Here is an 18,496-nt window from a genome sequence, read left to right as displayed (position 1 = left end):
GTTTCAAATTATGGCATTTTATATTCTGCAATGTGCTGATTGATTACAGATTCAACAAGAACATCTTAGGAACATCAATCCTCATGAAAGGAAAAGATGTCACAAGCCAAGATAAGAGTGAAACTAGACATTTTAAGATATAAATTTTAGCTATTATAATGAATATAATCAGAATAAAATCTAAAACAGACAAATCACTTACTCCATTAAAATTCAAAAATGGAAAAGATGTCCTATATAAAAGCTAAATTCCATTATCCTAGCAATATTATATGAAATGTAGCTGTTCTCCAGAAGTAGAACAGGTTGTCCTATGAATCCACCTGAGCAAAGTCTAAATTTCAAAAGTAAAAAGGCTTTAAAATTCTCCAAGAAAAATTTCTTAACCTCATCTTCTTTACCTTAACAATGCAAGCTATACAATGTCTAAATCTTAAACCGACATGCCAAAAAATACTTACTAAACATTGCTGACCAAGACAAGAGGACCTATAGCAGATGGGAAGTATATGATCCAGACTACAAATATAGAAAAATTCAGACAAAAAAATTAACGAGTGATGACTTGGGAAGGTAAACTAATGCTGAGTTTTGAAGGATGAGAACACTTGGATGGACAAGAAGAGGGAGGGTGCTATCAGGTGACAGGAAGAACACACATAAAGTCACAGCAAAGGGAATGAGAAAGATGTATTTAGGACACGGCAAGACTGTATGATTGTCATGTAGTGAGTAGTCACCAGCACTACAGGACTGCCACACTGCTCGCAACTCCCAAGAAACATGATTCATATTGTGTTCCAAGTGAATAGTACCCCCATGGAGGTGTGCAAAGTGGTGATCCTGGTTAGGTAATATAGAAAAGTACCAGGTGAGATGCTCCACTATAAAAAGATTCTGTGAAATAGGGGAACGAAACACTAAATACAGTTAGACAGATTCAGTCCATATTAGCACATCAAAGTATGGAAGAAGTCCCAAATGGGAAAACTCCATAAACCAGCATATCCTGGATTTGGGATTTGCTCCTCTCCCACCATGCAACCCCTATTAATATTTCTTAGAACCAGTGTTCTAAAACACACTTTAGAAAACATGGAGCTATTTTATAAAAGGCTTTCAGAGTCAAGTAACATGTTGATAAAGAGAAAAAAATGAGGAACCACTGAAAATTTTCGTGAAGAAATGGCAGCAGGAAAGCTACTTAAAAATGAACAAGTAAAAAATTCTGGCACAAATATAAAAGGTAGATTAAAGCAGCAGATGTGAGAATTTTGAGAGTAAAAGACTCTTTAAAATCGTTTTGGGAGTGAACTCACGGAGTTAATACAATGAACAATAAATCCACATTGTTAATAATCAAGTCATTTAAAAAGCATCTTTAAACACGTAAATCCTTTTTGAAATCTACTTTTCAGAAAATAATAACATTTACCCCTAAATTTATCAGGTCTTTACAGTAGTTACACCAGTTTACAGTTAAGCAGTATAATCTCAGATTTCACAGTGTAAGCAAGCACTAGTCCATTCAAAACTATCCTTATTCCTTCCCAGGAGTACTAGGTGACAGGAATATTAACAGAAAGCAGATATTCAAGATTTTGAGAAACGACATTGTTGGGAGTTATTGTACTCAGAAATACCAAATAATACTTACTACAGAGGTAACTAAAAACACTGCATACTGTTGAGAATAGGTGATACTGTCCTAGAAAAAACTAAATTTAAAAAATAGCTTTAAAAAATATGGTGAAAAGTTTACCCACAATTTATATGGATCCCACTGCTAGGAAGCTTTTTTTTTTTTTTGATTTCTACAATCATTCATAATTATAACCCATGATTCTGAAATACGATCCTAAAGCACAGCCAAACAAACCTAAGTTTTAGAAAAAACAAAAACAATGTTCATCAGTTTTGAATTGGACCTGTTTTGAAATTAATTTCATTATAAGATGTATTTTAAATATAAGTGCAACTATTTATTATATTATTATAAATGAAGCAAAAACAATTACATTTTTAAACTCGTCTTAAACAGAAAGTAATCCATATATGGTATATACTACGAGATAAAACAGCTCAGTCAGATCAGCTTACAACAAACAGACCTTCCAATAGACTGCTGAACTATACAAACTGTGATTTAACATTTAAATGAAACAGTAACTTCTGTTTAATGCACAGAATGGTAAGTTACTGGTCATATCATTAATACTTTAAAAATCACTAGGCACTAATCTGCTGGTTTTGAAGGAACATCTGCTTTTTAACTGAAATTAGTAAAAATCACTATATACTTATTCACCAATTTACAGTATTCCCTCACTTATCGTGGGTATTACGTTCAAGACACGTCCCCCCTCCCCCCGTGATAGGTGAAAATCCGCGAAGTAGGAACCTTACATTTATTTTAGTATTTATATATATTGTAAGGCTTTATAAACCTTTGCCACACACTTATAAACCATTCCCAGTCCCTTATTAACCTTTCCCACTCCCTAACTTTTTTCACTTTTATAAACACTTATGTTCTTAAAACATATTCTACACTCTTAAAACTACGTAACTTTAACAACATACGTATACAATACTGCAAAATCCTGTGATATAGCAAAAATCCGTGATAAATAATTAAATATAATAGTTTTTAAAATCCTGCGATACAGTGAGGCCACGATAAGTGATCCGCGATATAGAGGGACTACCGTATGTCGTTTTAGTTTGAAGGCCAATGTACTGCTAACAAAAAATAACAGCTAGAATAAAGCGTATACAGTACTGTATTGACACCGCATGAATTATTTTTATAAAAATAAGCCCCCGTGTTAAAGCCATTTAGAAATGGCAGACACTGAGGCATGAAAACAAAGGGAGAACATTCTCTAAGAGTTTACAGTGCCTAATAAGTAACTTATATAACCACAAATGGACTTTCTGAAAGAAAACAATACATACCTATAACAAATTATTTTCTATTTATCAATTTTACAATAATCACAAAACCACCAAGTCCATAAATCAAACGACTACAATAGTCAAAACTATTTGAAAACACTAATTCCACTATATTAAAAGTAAAATATTGGGAGAACCAAAAAGTCTGTATGGTTTTTTCTGCAAAATAAAAGACACAATTTTTATTTTCACCAGAAACTTGACTGATTTGGGTATTTGAGTATGTTGGCTATCTCCCACTATTGGCTTCTAGTGCATAGAGGCCAGGGGTGCTGCTAAACACCTTCCAATGCATAAGATAGACCCGCAGCAATGAATTATTTGGCCAAAAGGTCAAGAATACCACAGAACTTCACAAACCACTTCTGACACATGCAATCAGTCACAGCACTTCCTCCATACACTGCAGAATCTTTTTATTGCATTTCAGTTGCATTTTACCTTTCCTGAAATAAGAAAGTATAATATGCCGAAAACATTGTGTATTTTCTTCCATCTTCAATATTAAAATGGCTGCACAAAAATTCACCAATTTTGACAAATTTTTATTAAGATGCACACTGATATGACAGCTGTCACAATACAAGCTCACAAAATTGTTTCAAATGAAATTAATGACAACAAAGTACTATCAGAGCCATCGTACATAAAAAACCAAATGAACTTTTTGGCCAACCCAATAAATCAATGATATCCTTCTAATTTATAAAAGGATCTCTACTACATAATATAATTTTAACCTAGTTATTAATTCAACATCACTGTTTTTCAAAATGCAGACTACTGGGCCCCACCCCAAATCTGCTGCATCAGAATTTCAGAGGCAATGCCAGGGAATATGCACATTCATTAACTCCCCCAGGTGATCTTCATGCACACTAATGCTGAAGAACCACTGCCTTCCTTGTGAGATTTATGATAAGGTTTTGGATTTCAAGAACTAAAATCTCCTGGCTTCAGACTTTTTAAACTAAATTTCATTACATAAGTTAATATTTCAAAAAGATTTAGGTAATAAACAAGTAAATAAAAATTACAGCAGGAATTAAAAGAAGAAACTTATAGGCCATTTATTTTTTTAAAGATTTAAGACACGCCAAAATTGTTTCAGAGACCAACAGGTCTTTGAAAACAGAATTGCTACCTTAAAAATAACCCAATCCCCAATATTAAAAACATAGTATTTCAAATATGTTCATATTAATTCACTCAGCTGTTAAGTAAATCAGGGTATGAATTGTTTACATTATACCAAATACAAGCAATAATTAAATTTATAAAGCTAAGCCCAAACAAATCTGTTTATATCCCACTATAAAATGTACTCTGATCATAAACTGATTTTTCATAAATTTATATAACTTTAACAAACTCACATAAACATATATAATGGAAAGAGCAATGGAGCAAAAACTAGTCACCTAAAGTCTAGTTCTGGCTAATCTGGCTGCTGGCTATGTGACCTTAGAACCTAGACAAATCATTTTAGCTGTGGAGGTGTGTGTGTTCAGGAGGGGTGCGGGGGTGGGTACAGGGAGAATGGTACAACTGTTTACTCATCTCACAGGATCATATATTGTGAGAACCAAAGATAGTATATAAATACATTCTGAAATATTGTAAAATCAAAGGCATTATTATTAAGAGAGCAAAATTTGAGAGACAATCTTCAGTTGACTGCTGTAAAATAAGAGTATTACAGAAACAATGAACATAACTGATCCTTCAGATTCAGTTATAGAACATATTTGTATGCATATTCTGTAAATTATAAAGTATAAAAAATCAATTCAGTTACCTATACTATGTTCCCATTTATAACATCTGTTCCTTGTGTAAAGATACATCTGATAAACTATGAGTTGATAATAGTATATTATTCTCTATATTTCCATATATTTTATAATTTCCATAATAAATTTTAACAAGACAATATATGTTTGTATACAAAACATGTGCAAAAGCTAAAAAAAAAAATAAAACTCATTAAGTGTTCTTTTTGAAAATATTCCCATAGCTATTTTATCATTTTCCTTCAATGTTACCTCAGATTTTATAAACTCCAAAATGAGCTGCTCTCAACACACTTTTATATATCGTGACACCTACCAGAAAATAATTATCCTTTACCAACTAGGTGAATAAATATTCTTACCCAAACTGTAAAAATATAATTCTTAAATTTCTGCTTCCTGATCTGTACTCCGCTTTTTTTTTTTTTTTTTGCTCATTCATCACGAAATTCCAGAATTAAAAAGTGAAAACGACCAGTTTCAACTGCATATATGTGTAAAAAGATGAGGGGAAAAAAAAGGCAAATATTCTTTTTGGCTAGTATTGAAAAAGACCAGCATTGATAGTTGTAATTAGCCATTCCTCTTAAAACCTGTTGACCTATACAACTCAATTCACATGGTAAGAGATTGTTCTATCCAAAATGAAGTCTGTCAGACAAATGAAATCCCCACATAAAGGTATTCTATCAAAGTATGCATAATGATGTACAATTACTCTGCATACGTACATCAACCTAATTGCTCAATGTCCTTTATCTGGGGGCCATATTCCACGGATTGAAAAAGCACAAACCACCTTTCATGTGAAGGAGATTTGTTTAATTTTAACTTAAAATTTATCTATAGTTCAACAGCTTATGTTTTATAGTAGTTTCTGAAGAAATCCTAAGTGTTGAACCTTAAATGCAGATAGAAGGGCAAAGTAGCTTGTGGTTTTTAATTAAAACTGTATTTGGTAATATTCACACATTAGTTTATTCATTACTTAAGAGCTAAATCTTTGTTTCTTTTGTGTTTCATGTGCAGTCACAATAATAAAAAACTGTTCTGGGCCTAAAGAGATAGTGTACCTTAAATTTTTTATTTGGGAGGGAGAGAGACAGGAGGAAGCAAGTGGGCAGGGAAGGAAATCTCACCAATTCAACTGTCACTACAGCATTTGGTTTCTAAGCATTAAAAACTCCATTTATTTTTTTATATGAGATACACATGAGAGGAGCCATATATGGAAACCATGTTTTCCAACATTGTCTTTAATAACTTTGAAGGTAAGTCCTGCTGCAAGTCCTCATTTGTATTATTTAAAAACAGGTAATTGTAAAACTCTCAGTAAAACCATAAAAGGCAAGCTGTTGGAAGATGAATAACAAAAAGAATTACTATACCGTATTCAAGCAAGGTTAATAATCTTACATGTTTAATGTAGAATGTTAATAGCACACAAACTAAAAATATTGTAAGACCACAACTGATCATGCTGGTAGGTACCCCTATTCGCTGACAATGGCTAGTTGCCACTTACAATGTAGCTATTATTCCTTATTTCTTTTCCTAAGTGTTCAGATATCATCACCCCTAGTTTCTCACCTCATCTCAGAATCCTACATTAAACCCCAAGCTTCAATTTAAAAACCATTTTTTCCCACTTAATTAATTACAGAAAAAAGAAGACAAGAATCACCTTACACATATAAAAGAAGATGCCAGAAGTGACAACTGCAATAAAAATCAAGAAGGTGTACTCTGGATTTTCACAATTTTAATAAAATAAAATCATGAAATTTTAAATTAAAGGTGGCGCTCTGTCCTCAACTCACCCTACTGTGACTCACTTTTGCAGACTTATATGGTAGGCAATAACAGTTACTTTTCAAAGATCTTTGCAGTTACACCCAAGCCAAAATCAGGGCAGAGACCCACCCTTAATTACAGCAATTTAACTGTCTCATCCAAAGCAAGGTAGAAACTAAAGCGTTCCCCTGAAATCATGGCTAACTGAGCCCATTTCATATACTCGGTTTCAAAGGTTCCCTTGAAAGAAAATGTTTCCATTTAATTCTAATTTGAACTCACCAGGTCAAAAAAGAAAGGAGGAGGAGGACCCAATAGAAAGGCACAAGTACAAAAAGATTCTCCTCCAATCCCTCTTAAGTCCCGCAATCCGCCTCTGCCACACACAAGGACGGAATCGGGGAAGGCTAGCAGCAGGGCAAGTAGAGAAGGCCCTCTATTAACTCACGTGGGCCGCCATCCAAAGGGTTACACACCCTCTGCCCCAGGAGGGCCTCATACAAAGCAGATCCTTACAAGTACTTCTTATTATAAAATACACCCACGCTGTACAGGAGCTTTATTTTAAAATAACACTGTCCTCAGGTGGGGAAGGTTAAACACAACAAAGGCTTCCATGTTGAAAGGCAGACAGTCCAGACAGAAGCATATAGCGACAAACGTATGAAAATAAACCCATAATTAATTTATCATGTACAGCAATTGATACCAACAGGAGCCATTAGATTATTAATAAACCCAGAAAAGTAGAATGCAGAGCAAAGTGGCTGTCTGCTGCGATCTAACCCTAGGGGAAGGTAAAAATACAGCTGCAATCCCTTCGCAGGTTTGGAGACCCCTTCAGCCCACCCTGAGTACCCCCTGCCCTGTCCTAGGGGTCAAGCCCTCTGCACCGCACAGGATACCAGCACACTTCCCAGTGCTGAGAGTTCCGCAGGAAACTGGTGAATGAAGAGCGCACAAGTGCACCCTGGCTAGCGACCGCGGCACAGAACCAGGGGTCGCTAACTACCTCAGCTACAGGAATCTCCTGCAGGATGGAAGAAAGGAGCACACTCTCAACCCACCCCGTAAATGGAATGCGGTACTTTCTCACTGACCCTTTCCAAAGAAGGGGTTGGGAACGCAGAGTATTTTTTGTTCCTCTCCTAAACTAAATCCAGAAACGCGAATCGGAAGCAACCGGGAACATCCTTGGGGGCGCGGAGAGTCAGAGAGCGGACGCCGCCCGGGAGAAAGGCGAGACGGCTCTCCAACTCCCGGGGAATCACCGTCCGGTGCGACACGAATCAACCATCTCCGGACAGGGGCCAACGAGGGGTCCCCGTCGGAGATCCAGTGGGGCCAAAGCCGGGGATTAATAATGGGGTGACCCTCTCGGGACGCGGCGAACGAGTGCCGGCCACCGCTGCCCTCAAGGTCACCAAGCGCCGGGCGGGGGCGGCCGCTGACTGGATGATACCTCTTGGACTAGGAGACTCGGAGAAGAGCTGCGGGTGTACACAAGAAGCCCCACCGAGCCCGGTCCCTCGGGTCCTGGGCGGGGACTCCCGCCGGACCCGGCTCTGAGGCGCACGCCCAGGAACCTGCTCACCTTTACGATCTCCCGGTGCGGGCGCGGCAGGAGAACAACCTGCGAGAGGCCCCCTGAACGACCCCGACGATTTCTCCCGAACCCGCTGAAGCCGCTGCAGTCCGCGGGGCACCCAGCTGTCGGGGCCCCCTCCGCGACGCCCTGACCCTCGTGTTCCGCCCGGCCTTCCCGCAGGTGACTTGCCCCATCGCCCTGGCCGCGGGCGGACAGCGGCCGCCACTCACCTCGCCGGCAGCAGGAACCATTTTCCGAAGGAGAAAAGGAAAGGGAGACTGCAGGAGGGTCGGGGGTGGGGTGAGGGACAGAGAGAAGCGCAGAATGGGAGCTCGGTCCTTGGCGTGTCCGCAGCCGGCTCCTAGGGCTCAGGACGCCACACGGAGGTGCGATTGCACCTCGAAGATGAGGCGGCCACGGAGCCAAGAAGCTAGGCGTCCACCAGCCAGGGCTCCCTACTCACGCTGCACTCTGAGGAGGCGGCGGAGCAGGAGGAGGCGGCACCCGGCCCGGCCCGGCCCCCGCCGAGTGGCCGCCCGCGTCCCCGCAGGACCCGCCTCCCAGGCTCCGAAAAGCCGCACACAGGGCGCGCCGCACTCAGCACCGGCAGCCTCACGCCGCCATCCGCAACGGCAGCGGCGGGCGGGGTGCAGCCCCCCTCGGTGAGCACCGCAGCCCGGCCCGTTCGGGGCGGGGCCCGCGGCCACCGGAGAGGACGGCCGAGCACAAGGGGACTGCGCGCAGCTTAGGGCATGAGCTCGTTTGCGCCCGGTGGCCCGAAAGATCGTCGGGGTAGGCAAGGGAAAAAGAACTCTCACCCGTTCCGGTCTGGCGCTCCCTTCTTTTCACACCCACACGCCTCTCGTTCCACGCTGGCGGCGCAGCTGCTCCTGCTGCCGCCGAAGCTAGCGCCGCCGCCGCCGCCGCCGCCTTGGCTGGGCGCGGTCACGTGATGCGGCCCGCGGGGACCCTGGGGGCGGGCAGGCGCGCGCGCGCGCGTGCGCGCGCCGTGTTAGCAAGGCTCAGACTGGGACTGGGAGCCGAGCGGCGCACAGCGTTTAAGGGGAGGACCCGGCGAGCGCGCCCCCGCTGGCGAGCGCGCGCCCAGAGATTAGAATTTGCCCTGCGGTCGGGAAAGGGTGGCTGGAGTGCGGGGCGGAGGACTCACGCCTCCGCGCGTCCCTCCCTCTCTTCCTTTCCTAAGCGTAGACTGGCCGCTGCCCCGCCCCCTCCCCCTAGTTCCTTTCCTCTTGCCGCTGCCTGCGATTCGCTGGGCGGTTCTGACGTCCTTGTTTCCATGACGTATTTGGACGGGGCGGGGGAGAGGGTGGGGGGTGGGTGGCTGGGGCGCGCCAGGCGGTAACTCTGTCAGTCACTGTTCCTCCGTCGGCGCGGAGCAGGGCTGCTTCTGCGACTGTGGAGGCTGGTTAGCGAGGACTCGCAGGCGGACGTCTTTCACCTGGGGCCTGCGCCCCTCCGAACCCCAAGAGCTGGGCCAGCGGGCGTGGGAGGGTGAGCACTCCTGGGGACAACAGGTTAAGGGTGACCACTCATCCCCGGACATTTGAGCGGCTCCTCGCCGCGTCTCTTCTCCACTCCCTATCGGACTCCATGCTGGCCCCGGGCCTTGACGCACGAGCCGGACAACCAGAGTGCCTCCCAACCTGCTCCTTCCTGGACGAAGAGAGCCCAGCCCCTCCCTTCGAGTGCGGGACGCCCCAGCACTGCTGCTTAGAGTCGGGCCGTCAGACACCGGGGATTCCGCTGCAGCTCCCAAAGGGTTAACTCAGGCGTACTGCAAGCAGGCCCCTCAGGACCCGCGCTTAAAATCCCGGTGTTTCGGTTTGGGGTTTGCTTTTCTACCTGTGCCAAACTGTGGGCTCTTTTAGTTCACTTGTACCGTCTTTACCCATCATCACCCCTCTTGCCTGTGGGGAAAAGACAAAAAACACCGAGTATCATGTGGAATTTAGATACTAATCCTGCTTTGCCCCAACCTTAAAGAGCTTTTGCAAATCAATAAAAACCACCCGTTGTGACATCTACTTTAAAAATAAGACGGTTTCTTCTTCCTACACACACATACACAGATATGTTAAGGTTAGTGTCACCTAATACGCCTTGCTCCAGCTTCCTCTAATCTCTTTTCCAACTAACCATCAGTGCTCATTCAGAGACCTTGTCGGTATAGTTTTTAGTATCACTTAATCAGAGCAAAAAGATAATTTCTGTAGTCTCCTCCTCTCTCTTAACTCCAAGACTGGAAAAATTAATATTTGTAACGTCTTAAAAGCATGCAGGCGATGTGAAGAACTTTATTATATACACTCTCTGGTAGCATTCACTTTGGAATATTTTAAAAGGCTTTAAAACAAAATATGTGAAAGTTTAGAAAGCAAAAACTCTTAGTTAATCCTGTTGAAAATAGTTTTTATGAATTAACATATCTTACCAGGGCATACACTACCAACCTTTTGAGCTGTGCCCTTGACAAGCAAAGTTAGTCACTGTTAAGGAATTGGTTGATGTGGTACAATAGCCCTTCCAGACATTAGTTCAAAATGAAACAGATTAACTTTTCAAAACGGCTTAGAGACGTTTAAGGATCATTGGTTTTTGTCCAACTCTTCCTCTAAGGAAGTCACAGTAGAAAATTGAATTATGTGTTCTACTTTAATCAAGAATGTGACATAAAGTATGATATGAATCATTGCTATAGTACACTGGCAAAATGGATAACAGATTAAACTAGAATCTGTTCACTTTGTAGGTTTGTTGCAGCTCCAAAAGAAATAAAATATATGCTTTTACAGTGTTGTGGTCATGAAAAATTCCTCAGCAACTCCATTTTAGAATATGATTTCAATAAGACTTTTTACTTAGGGAGATTATATACATATATATTCAAGAACATATTTATATGCATTTTAATGAAATGTGAGTCACATACAATGATATACTTTTACTGTCCTAGTCAAGATGATGATACTGTGTAGTTTCGTTTTTATATTTTCAATCCTTAAAAAGCAAATAAAGGCTAAAAGCAATATAGAAATAACTGTACAGATTACATTAGGAAATTCATTTTTTTTCTCCCAAAGGTTTAGTATTGAAACATCCTTAATGGCACATGTCTCAGTGTAAAACTCAAGAAAATATTTGATTGCTTAATTAGTGTTTCCTAAAAAAAAAAAAAAAAAAAAAACTACTTGAGTTCAAAGATGCTACTAAGTATATAGCCATATCTTAATACTAGACCTCATCCCATAGACTTAATTGATCCAGAGATATATCATTGTATAAGAATAGCATAATAAATCAATTGATTGTCAAAAGACTTAATTTTAAAAAGTTCTCTTAACACTTTGAATATCTTTTTAGTTACAATGCAAAATTTATAGCCAGTTTCTATTTAGATTGTAAGCATTGTTTCAATATAGACCATGTGTTCAAAATACTGTATTTTACAAATTGTTAATGTAAATTCCTTTTAGTGGAGTAAATCTAAACTGTTGACATCTTTTCTGACAAGTTGATCAACATGAACTAATCATGAATAACTCATGAAGACAGTTTTCTGAAATCTTCAATGTAATCAAGTGTAAAGGGAAACATTAGTATTTATATTCCCTTAAGAAGCTGCCACCTCTACCTAACAATAGGACAAAATAAAGACATGCCAACAGCAGCATATTTTTAAAACCATATCATTTCCTCATACATAATTATGTATATGTGAATGTGTCAATTCTGATCATTGCAGAATGCTAAAGGTAACTGACAGGTGTAAGGAGGCATGGAGGAGGAATATTCAATGCTTCATAAAAAGTAGTTGTATATGTTCTCAAATTTTCATTAACCTGATAACCAGAGAGAGATATTAAGAAAAATATTACTTAGCTGAAAACCACAGAGAACTGTTATTTATAATAACAAGTTAATTACATTTGCTGAATTAAATGTTTGATTCCAGGTAAGCCTAAAATAAGAATTTTCAAGTCACATAATGGAAAATTTTTATAGGGGAAAATGAAAAACGGTTAGATGTCATCATTTGACAAGAATTATTTAACACCCCGTATTCTTCTAGGTATAAGGTATTTTTTTCTACTCCCTGTACTCTTAGGTAAAAGGCATTTTTGTTGTTGTATAATCTAGGTCATAGAGTATGGTACTGAATCTAAATTTCATAGAATTTAAAAACAAGGGAAGTCCATATTTAAATGTCATCGAGGAAAAAGAATTTGGACTTGACTTGTGTAAGGAGTGATATATAAGATTTAAATTAATGCAAAAGAAGACGGACATTAGAAATACCAGGAGAAAAACACCTGGGGTTTAACAAGTTTACTACATCTATTTTCCTATCCCTTCATTATTTATGAAATTATCTACTACCTTTTTATCTTTCACCTACATAAGTGGAACTCGTTTATTTTCCCATTAATAATGGTGGGTTACCTAGGGTGGTTGTAAGATTTTGGTGAGGTATCTACATCAAGTTCTTTTTTTTTTTTTTTTTTTTTTTTTAATTTTGGTTTTTCAATTACAGTTGTCCCCTTTTCCCCCAATTTCTCTCCCCCACCCAGCCCACCCCCTCTCCCGCAATCATATCCCTCCCTGTTGTCTATGTCCATGAGTCTTTTATACAGGCTCTTTAATTAAACCCTTCCCTTATACATCAAGTTCTAACAGAATACTTGATGTGTACTAAGTGCTCATAAATGTTGTCGTTATTACTTTTAAATATTCATTCTTTATCCCTTATTACAAGTAAATGTACTGCAAGCAAGAATGTACATATTTATTTACCTTAATGACTAGGGGTTTATTATTCTCACATTAGAAGTTCAGAGGTAGGTGATGACATGATTGATTCAGATGCTGGACACTGCCATCAAGGACCCAGGCCCAAGGTTCTGCTCTACCATCCTTAGTGTATGATTATTTCAATATCTTTTTACGCTAACTAACAGTAGGACAATCAGCAGGATTTTGTCATGTTTGAAGCAAATCTTACATTTCCATATTTTTAAGTGCTTATATTCTTACACAGTTTTTTATTACCGCCCACCTTTTCTTTGAAGTATCTCCTTTGTTTTTCAGGACATTAGAATGCAAGAAGAATCACCTGTGTGGTTTGAGTAATGCAGATTTCTGGAGCCACAGTCACAGAGCTTCTGATTGGGTCTGTTTGCAGTGGAGCCAGCAGATACGTACACATTTTTGACTGTCCTTTTAGGTAATTTTGAGCACTTCACCATCTCTGTTTCCTTCCTTTGTCATAAGTCTTTTGCTGTGTTCATCAGTTCTTCTTTTTCTTTCCCTGTCTATTTCCAATACTAAGTTCTGATACTTGAGCATTTTTCTCTATTCTAACTTCTGTAAAACTCATCCATTTCATGACTGCAGCCCCTCAAAAGACAAGAATAATGTTACTCATTCATTTATTCATTAATCATTCTTTTTATCCTGACAGATGTCCTCTCAGCTTGCTAAGGTAAGAAAACAAAGATGTCTGTTTAGGATGCATTAGCACCAAGGTCATAGCTTATTTATCCATTTATACAAAGAAGCTTTTAAGCACTTATTACATGCCAGGCCTATCAGAACCTGGCACATAATAGGTGCTTAATATAAAAATAGGTTGAAAAGAGTGTACAAACAGATGAACTATTACCTCTCTGATAATGAATTCTGAATTTATATCCACTGCCTTGCTCTTTCATTCTGGTGACTGGGTGCTGGGTCATTTGTTTTTTCTTCCAGATAGAAATATTGGGAAGAAGCCAATTTACCAGTCATCAAGAAAACAACTCACTGAGGGATAATTTTTGGATCTATTTATTTTTGATGGTAGCGAAGAAAGAGGTCAAGGGAGGCAAGCTGAAAATGCTGGGTAGTGGGTAGAGACCGGAAGAAGGTAGGATATAAGATAGAGGGGATTACCTTGAAAAGGAAAAGGAACATGTTTTTCTTTGCTGTAGAAGAAAAAGTAAAAAAAGAGGGTGAATGAAGAGTAAAAATTAAAGTTTAGAGGAAATTGACCATATATAACACAGGGAAACAATTTTTAACATAATTCCTGTTGAGTTCAATTTTTCAGCTGTTTTAGACTTAAATAGGCATGCTGATTACAAAACTGCAGTTAGCTTTCTTCTACCACATCAAGTTTTTCTTATAGCTTATTTTTTTAAAAGTATATTTTATTGATTATGTTGTTACAGTATTCCCACTTTTTTCCATTTGCTCCCCTCTGCCCAGTATCCCTCTTCCCTCTAGCAATCAGACCTCCCTTAGTTCATGTCCATGGGTCATGCATGTAAGTTCTTTGGCTTCAACCTTTCCTATATTATTCTTAAATTCTCCCTGTCTATTTTTGCCAACCAATTATGCTTCTTAATCCCCGCATCATTGTTGTCATTTTAATGTTCATAATTTTGATCTTTTTTTAAGTAAGTCCCTTTGACATTTCATATAATAATAGCTTGGTGATGATGAATACCATTAGCTTGTCTGGGAAGCACTTTATCTGTCCTTCCATTCTAAATGATAGCTTTGCTGGATAGAGTAATCTTGGTTGTGGGACCTTGCTTTTCATCACTTTGAATACTTCTTGCCAGTCCTTTCTTCCCTGCAAAGTTTCTTTTGAAAAATCAGCTGATAGTCTTATAGGCACCCCTTTGTAGGCAACTCTCTGCTTTTCTCTTGCTGCTCTTAAGATTGTCTTTGTCTTGAACCTTTGGCATTTTGATTATGATGTGTCTTGGTGTGGTCCTCTTTGGCTCTAGCTTGTTTGGGACTCTCTGTGCTTCCTGGACTCTAATGTCTATTTCCTTCGCCAAATTTGGAGAGTTTTTCTTCATTATTTTCTCATTTAAGCGTTCAATTTCTTGCTCTTCCTCTTCTCCTTCTGGCACCCCTATGATTCGGATGTTGGTATGTTTTAAGTTGTCCCAGAGGTTCCTATGCCTCTCTTCATGTTCTTCAATTCTTGTTTCCTCATTCTGCACTGGTTGACTGTTTTTTCCTTCCTTATGTTCCAAATCATTGGTTTAAACCCCAGTTTTCTTTCCTTCACCATTGGTTTTGTGTGGATTTTGCTTTGTTTCAGTTAGCAGAGCCTTCACTTCTTTCCTTATGTATTTGCCATTCTTAAGCATATCTGTCAAGCCTGTAACCATCTTTATCACCAGTGTTTTGAAATCTATGTCTGTTAGGTTGATTATCTCCTCATCGCTTAGTTCTCCCACTGGAACCTTGATCTGTTTCTTCCTTTGGGCCATACTTCTCTGTCTCCTCATCTTGACAGGCTCCTGTGTTTGTTTGCCTCTGTGTCTTAGGTAGAGCTGTCACACCTGTTATGTTGTAAGGGGCAGAGCCTTAGGGATTCATCAGTACAGGTGACCCGTTTCACCATGTTGTGGCATTGTATGTGGGTATGTGGGAGAGGGGTATGAGAGGGAACAATGTCATTTGCTCAGCGCTTGCCCCTTTTCCAGGCACCTCTCCCACTTCCGTATGGGACTGGTGCCTCTCTAGCTATTGCCCTAGCTGTCATTCCCAGAGTGGATGGGTCTGTGGACATTCTAGGACCATGGAGGCCCTTTAAATGAGCAGATTCTGCTGAGAGGCTGGCAGTTTCTTCCTCCACCTCAACCCCCACTGGTTTGCACAGTCAGAAGCAATGAGGCTTTATTTTCCCTGGAGCTGGAACCATGAACAATGCAGTCTGGTCTGGTGCTGGGAGTGCTCCCCAGGTGTCCCTCCCTAGTTTTTAAAATGTGTGACTGCGCTTTGAGCTAGCCTGCCACTGCCGCTGTTGCTGCCACCGCCACACCACGTCTTCTCTGCCCTCGCTCCATCCATCCTACCTGTTTGGATGAGTATTTCTTCTTTATTTCTTTGATTGTTGGACTTCCGTGCAGCTTGATTTTCTGGAACTTCTGGTTGTCTCTAGTTTTGAGGTAGTTGTATTCCCTCTTAGTTGTGGAGGGAGACACATTATGTCTGTCTAGGCCTCCATCTTAGCCAGAAGTCAGGTTTCTTTCTCTGCAGCTTATCTTAATGCGACCACTCTAGGCTGGATCGAGCCTGGATCAAGGGAAGCACTAGTGCTCTCCTATTGACCGAGAGCAAATCTCCCTCAAGTGGGGAGGAGTGGGGGATGACCTTGGAGACCAGCGACAGGTTCATATTTATCTAGGATATTCAGCTACACATGAGACAGTGTGGTGAGAGGTTGTGTGCTGCTCTGTATAGTGAATCGTATTCCAAAGTGTAGTCCAAGTTCTTGTCTATATACAAGGAGTTAGCAAAATTAATTTTTTTATTTACATATGTACTTATTTCCTTTCGTTCAGATCATGTCTGCCTCTGCTATTTCTCATTGTAAGTGCCTAAACAACCCTGATTCGTTTTGTTATATCTGTGGCAGTTTCACCATTCCCAAAGGACAAACATCAGCGCATTTGTCAGGTAAGCCTATTTTGCATATTTTAAAGTAAAACTTGATGATCAAGATAAGGTGTGCAAGCAGTATCAAGAGTTTACAGATTTGGACGAAGGGAACACGTGAAAAATTGCCATTTGGTATACCTATGGTTTGGCGAGAGCCCGGAGATCATTCAAGTGACTGTTACTTTTGTATAGTGAAAACATCAGGATATAACAAGAAAAATAAATGTAAAATAGAGTATCCTAGTCTACCATCAGCTATATGCCCAGTGCCTCATTCAGCTGAAATCCCAGTGCCAGTTTTCATTGAACTACCATCTTTTGAAAAACAGGAGTATGGTGAAGAACTAAGTGACAGCAATGATAAAGATTTTGAAATTGAAGATGACTCATTTGTAAGGGGTTTGATCAGCATGAGTTGAATGATTTGGCATGAGATTTGGGACTATCCAAAATGGTTTCAGAACTCGTAGCATCAAGACTGCATGAGAAAAACTTGCTTGAAAAAGGAGTGAAGGCATCCTACTTTCAATCAAGAGAAAGTGCATTTCTGCAGTACTTTCGAAGTGATGGTGGCTTTGTGTATTGCCATAACATACATGGTTTAATGGAGGAATTGGGAATTCCAATTTATAATGCAGTCCTCCACAATGGCCATTTATTTGGTGCAGTCCCAATTGATCATTCAGTTTGTTTTAATGAAGAATATGAAGACATAAAGAGAGTCATTGATCTGTTGCAATATCACAAGAACAACTGGATCATCTGTGTTGACCTTCAAATGATCTGCTTCCTTCTTGGTCAGCAATGCAGATACACCAAGTATCCCTGTTTTCTGTGTATGTGGGACAGCAGAGCTCGTGAGAAGCATTGGGTGGAGTCAAATTGGCCTCCAAGATCTGATGTCAAATCTGGTGATCCAAACATTCTATATGAGCCACTTGTTGACAGAAAGAACGTTATATTCCCACCTCTGCACATAAAACGATCTCATGAAGCAATTTGTGAAAGCTTTGCCAACTGAAGGAGACTGTTTCAAGTATCTCATTTTAGCATTTCCTAGCCTGTCATTTGAAGAGATAAAATACCTTAATATGTATGTTTGATAGCAGAACTTTACTGCTTGTACACAATTTGACTTACAGTAACAATATATAGCCTTTATATGAATAAAAGAACTCTAAATAAACAGTATATTCAGGTAATTTTTTTCTTTATTTTCCTTTGCATGTGCATTTTGTATGATTTTTGGGACAAAGGGACAGTATCCTGTACCTTAAAAAGTTGACATGCTAGAGATAAACTGGGGCCATTTTTGGATTCAGATGCCAAAAGTTAGTCAAAAAACAAATGTCACATCTAACTCAACGAAAATTGTGTTCTCCAGTGTAATAGGTACTTATGGTCATCAATCAGAATTGAGGAAGAGTAGGACTGGAATGGGTAGATTAAAGGAACTGAAGGGTGAGCAAATGATCAAGAAAATGCTATCCAGGACCTAGGTAAATTTAGAGTATGATTTTATAGCAATATAGCTTTGCATGTTATTCTTCAGTGACTCAGAATTGGGGTTTCCCATTGTGGTTACAGTTGTTGTTAAGAGTTCAAGAGAGTTTCTTGATGCAGAGCTTCTCAGAAGAGATGGACATGAGCACTGATCACCAGACTGCTCGAGATGCCATGAAGTACCATAGGCTGAGTGGATTAAACAACAAAAATTATTTTCTCACACTTCTGAAGGTTAGAAGTCCAAGATCAAGGTGTATAAGGGCTTGTTTGTTGTGAGATTTCTTCCCGGCTTGTAGACAGCCAACTTCTTGCTGTGTTCTTTCCTCTTTGTGTCTGCATTGAGACAAAAGACCTGTGGTATTGCTTCCTCTTCTTATAGGTCCTATGAGATTAGGAC

General features: G+C 39.9%; 1 protein-coding gene and 1 long non-coding RNA gene across 2 annotated transcripts in view; one reads left to right on the top strand and one right to left on the bottom strand.

Moving 5' to 3' along the window:
• The window catches only part of ATP2B1 (ATPase plasma membrane Ca2+ transporting 1), a 112,671-nt gene extending 103,587 nt beyond the window's left edge, over positions 1-9,084 (bottom strand). The window contains exon 1 of the mRNA XM_090273897.1: positions 8,952-9,084. The gene's annotated coding sequence lies outside the window, so the exon portion shown is untranslated. The remainder of the gene's footprint in view (positions 1-8,951) is intronic.
• Positions 9,085-9,502: 418 nt separating this feature from the next.
• Positions 9,503-17,570, top strand: LOC150012631 (uncharacterized). The gene is made up of 3 exons (XR_016510530.1): positions 9,503-10,233; positions 13,240-13,375; positions 16,497-17,570. It is a non-coding gene; the product is annotated as an uncharacterized LOC150012631 (long non-coding RNA).
• Positions 17,571-18,496: the final 926 nt, after the last annotated feature.

Source organism: Furipterus horrens, unplaced genomic scaffold (assembly GCF_987537825.1).
Source record: "Furipterus horrens unplaced genomic scaffold, mFurHor1.1.pri manual_scaffold_4, whole genome shotgun sequence".
Taxonomy (NCBI): Eukaryota; Metazoa; Chordata; class Mammalia; order Chiroptera; family Furipteridae; genus Furipterus; species Furipterus horrens.
The sequence above is the reverse complement of the archived record's forward strand: the minus strand, read 5'-3'. Positions and strand labels throughout refer to the sequence as shown.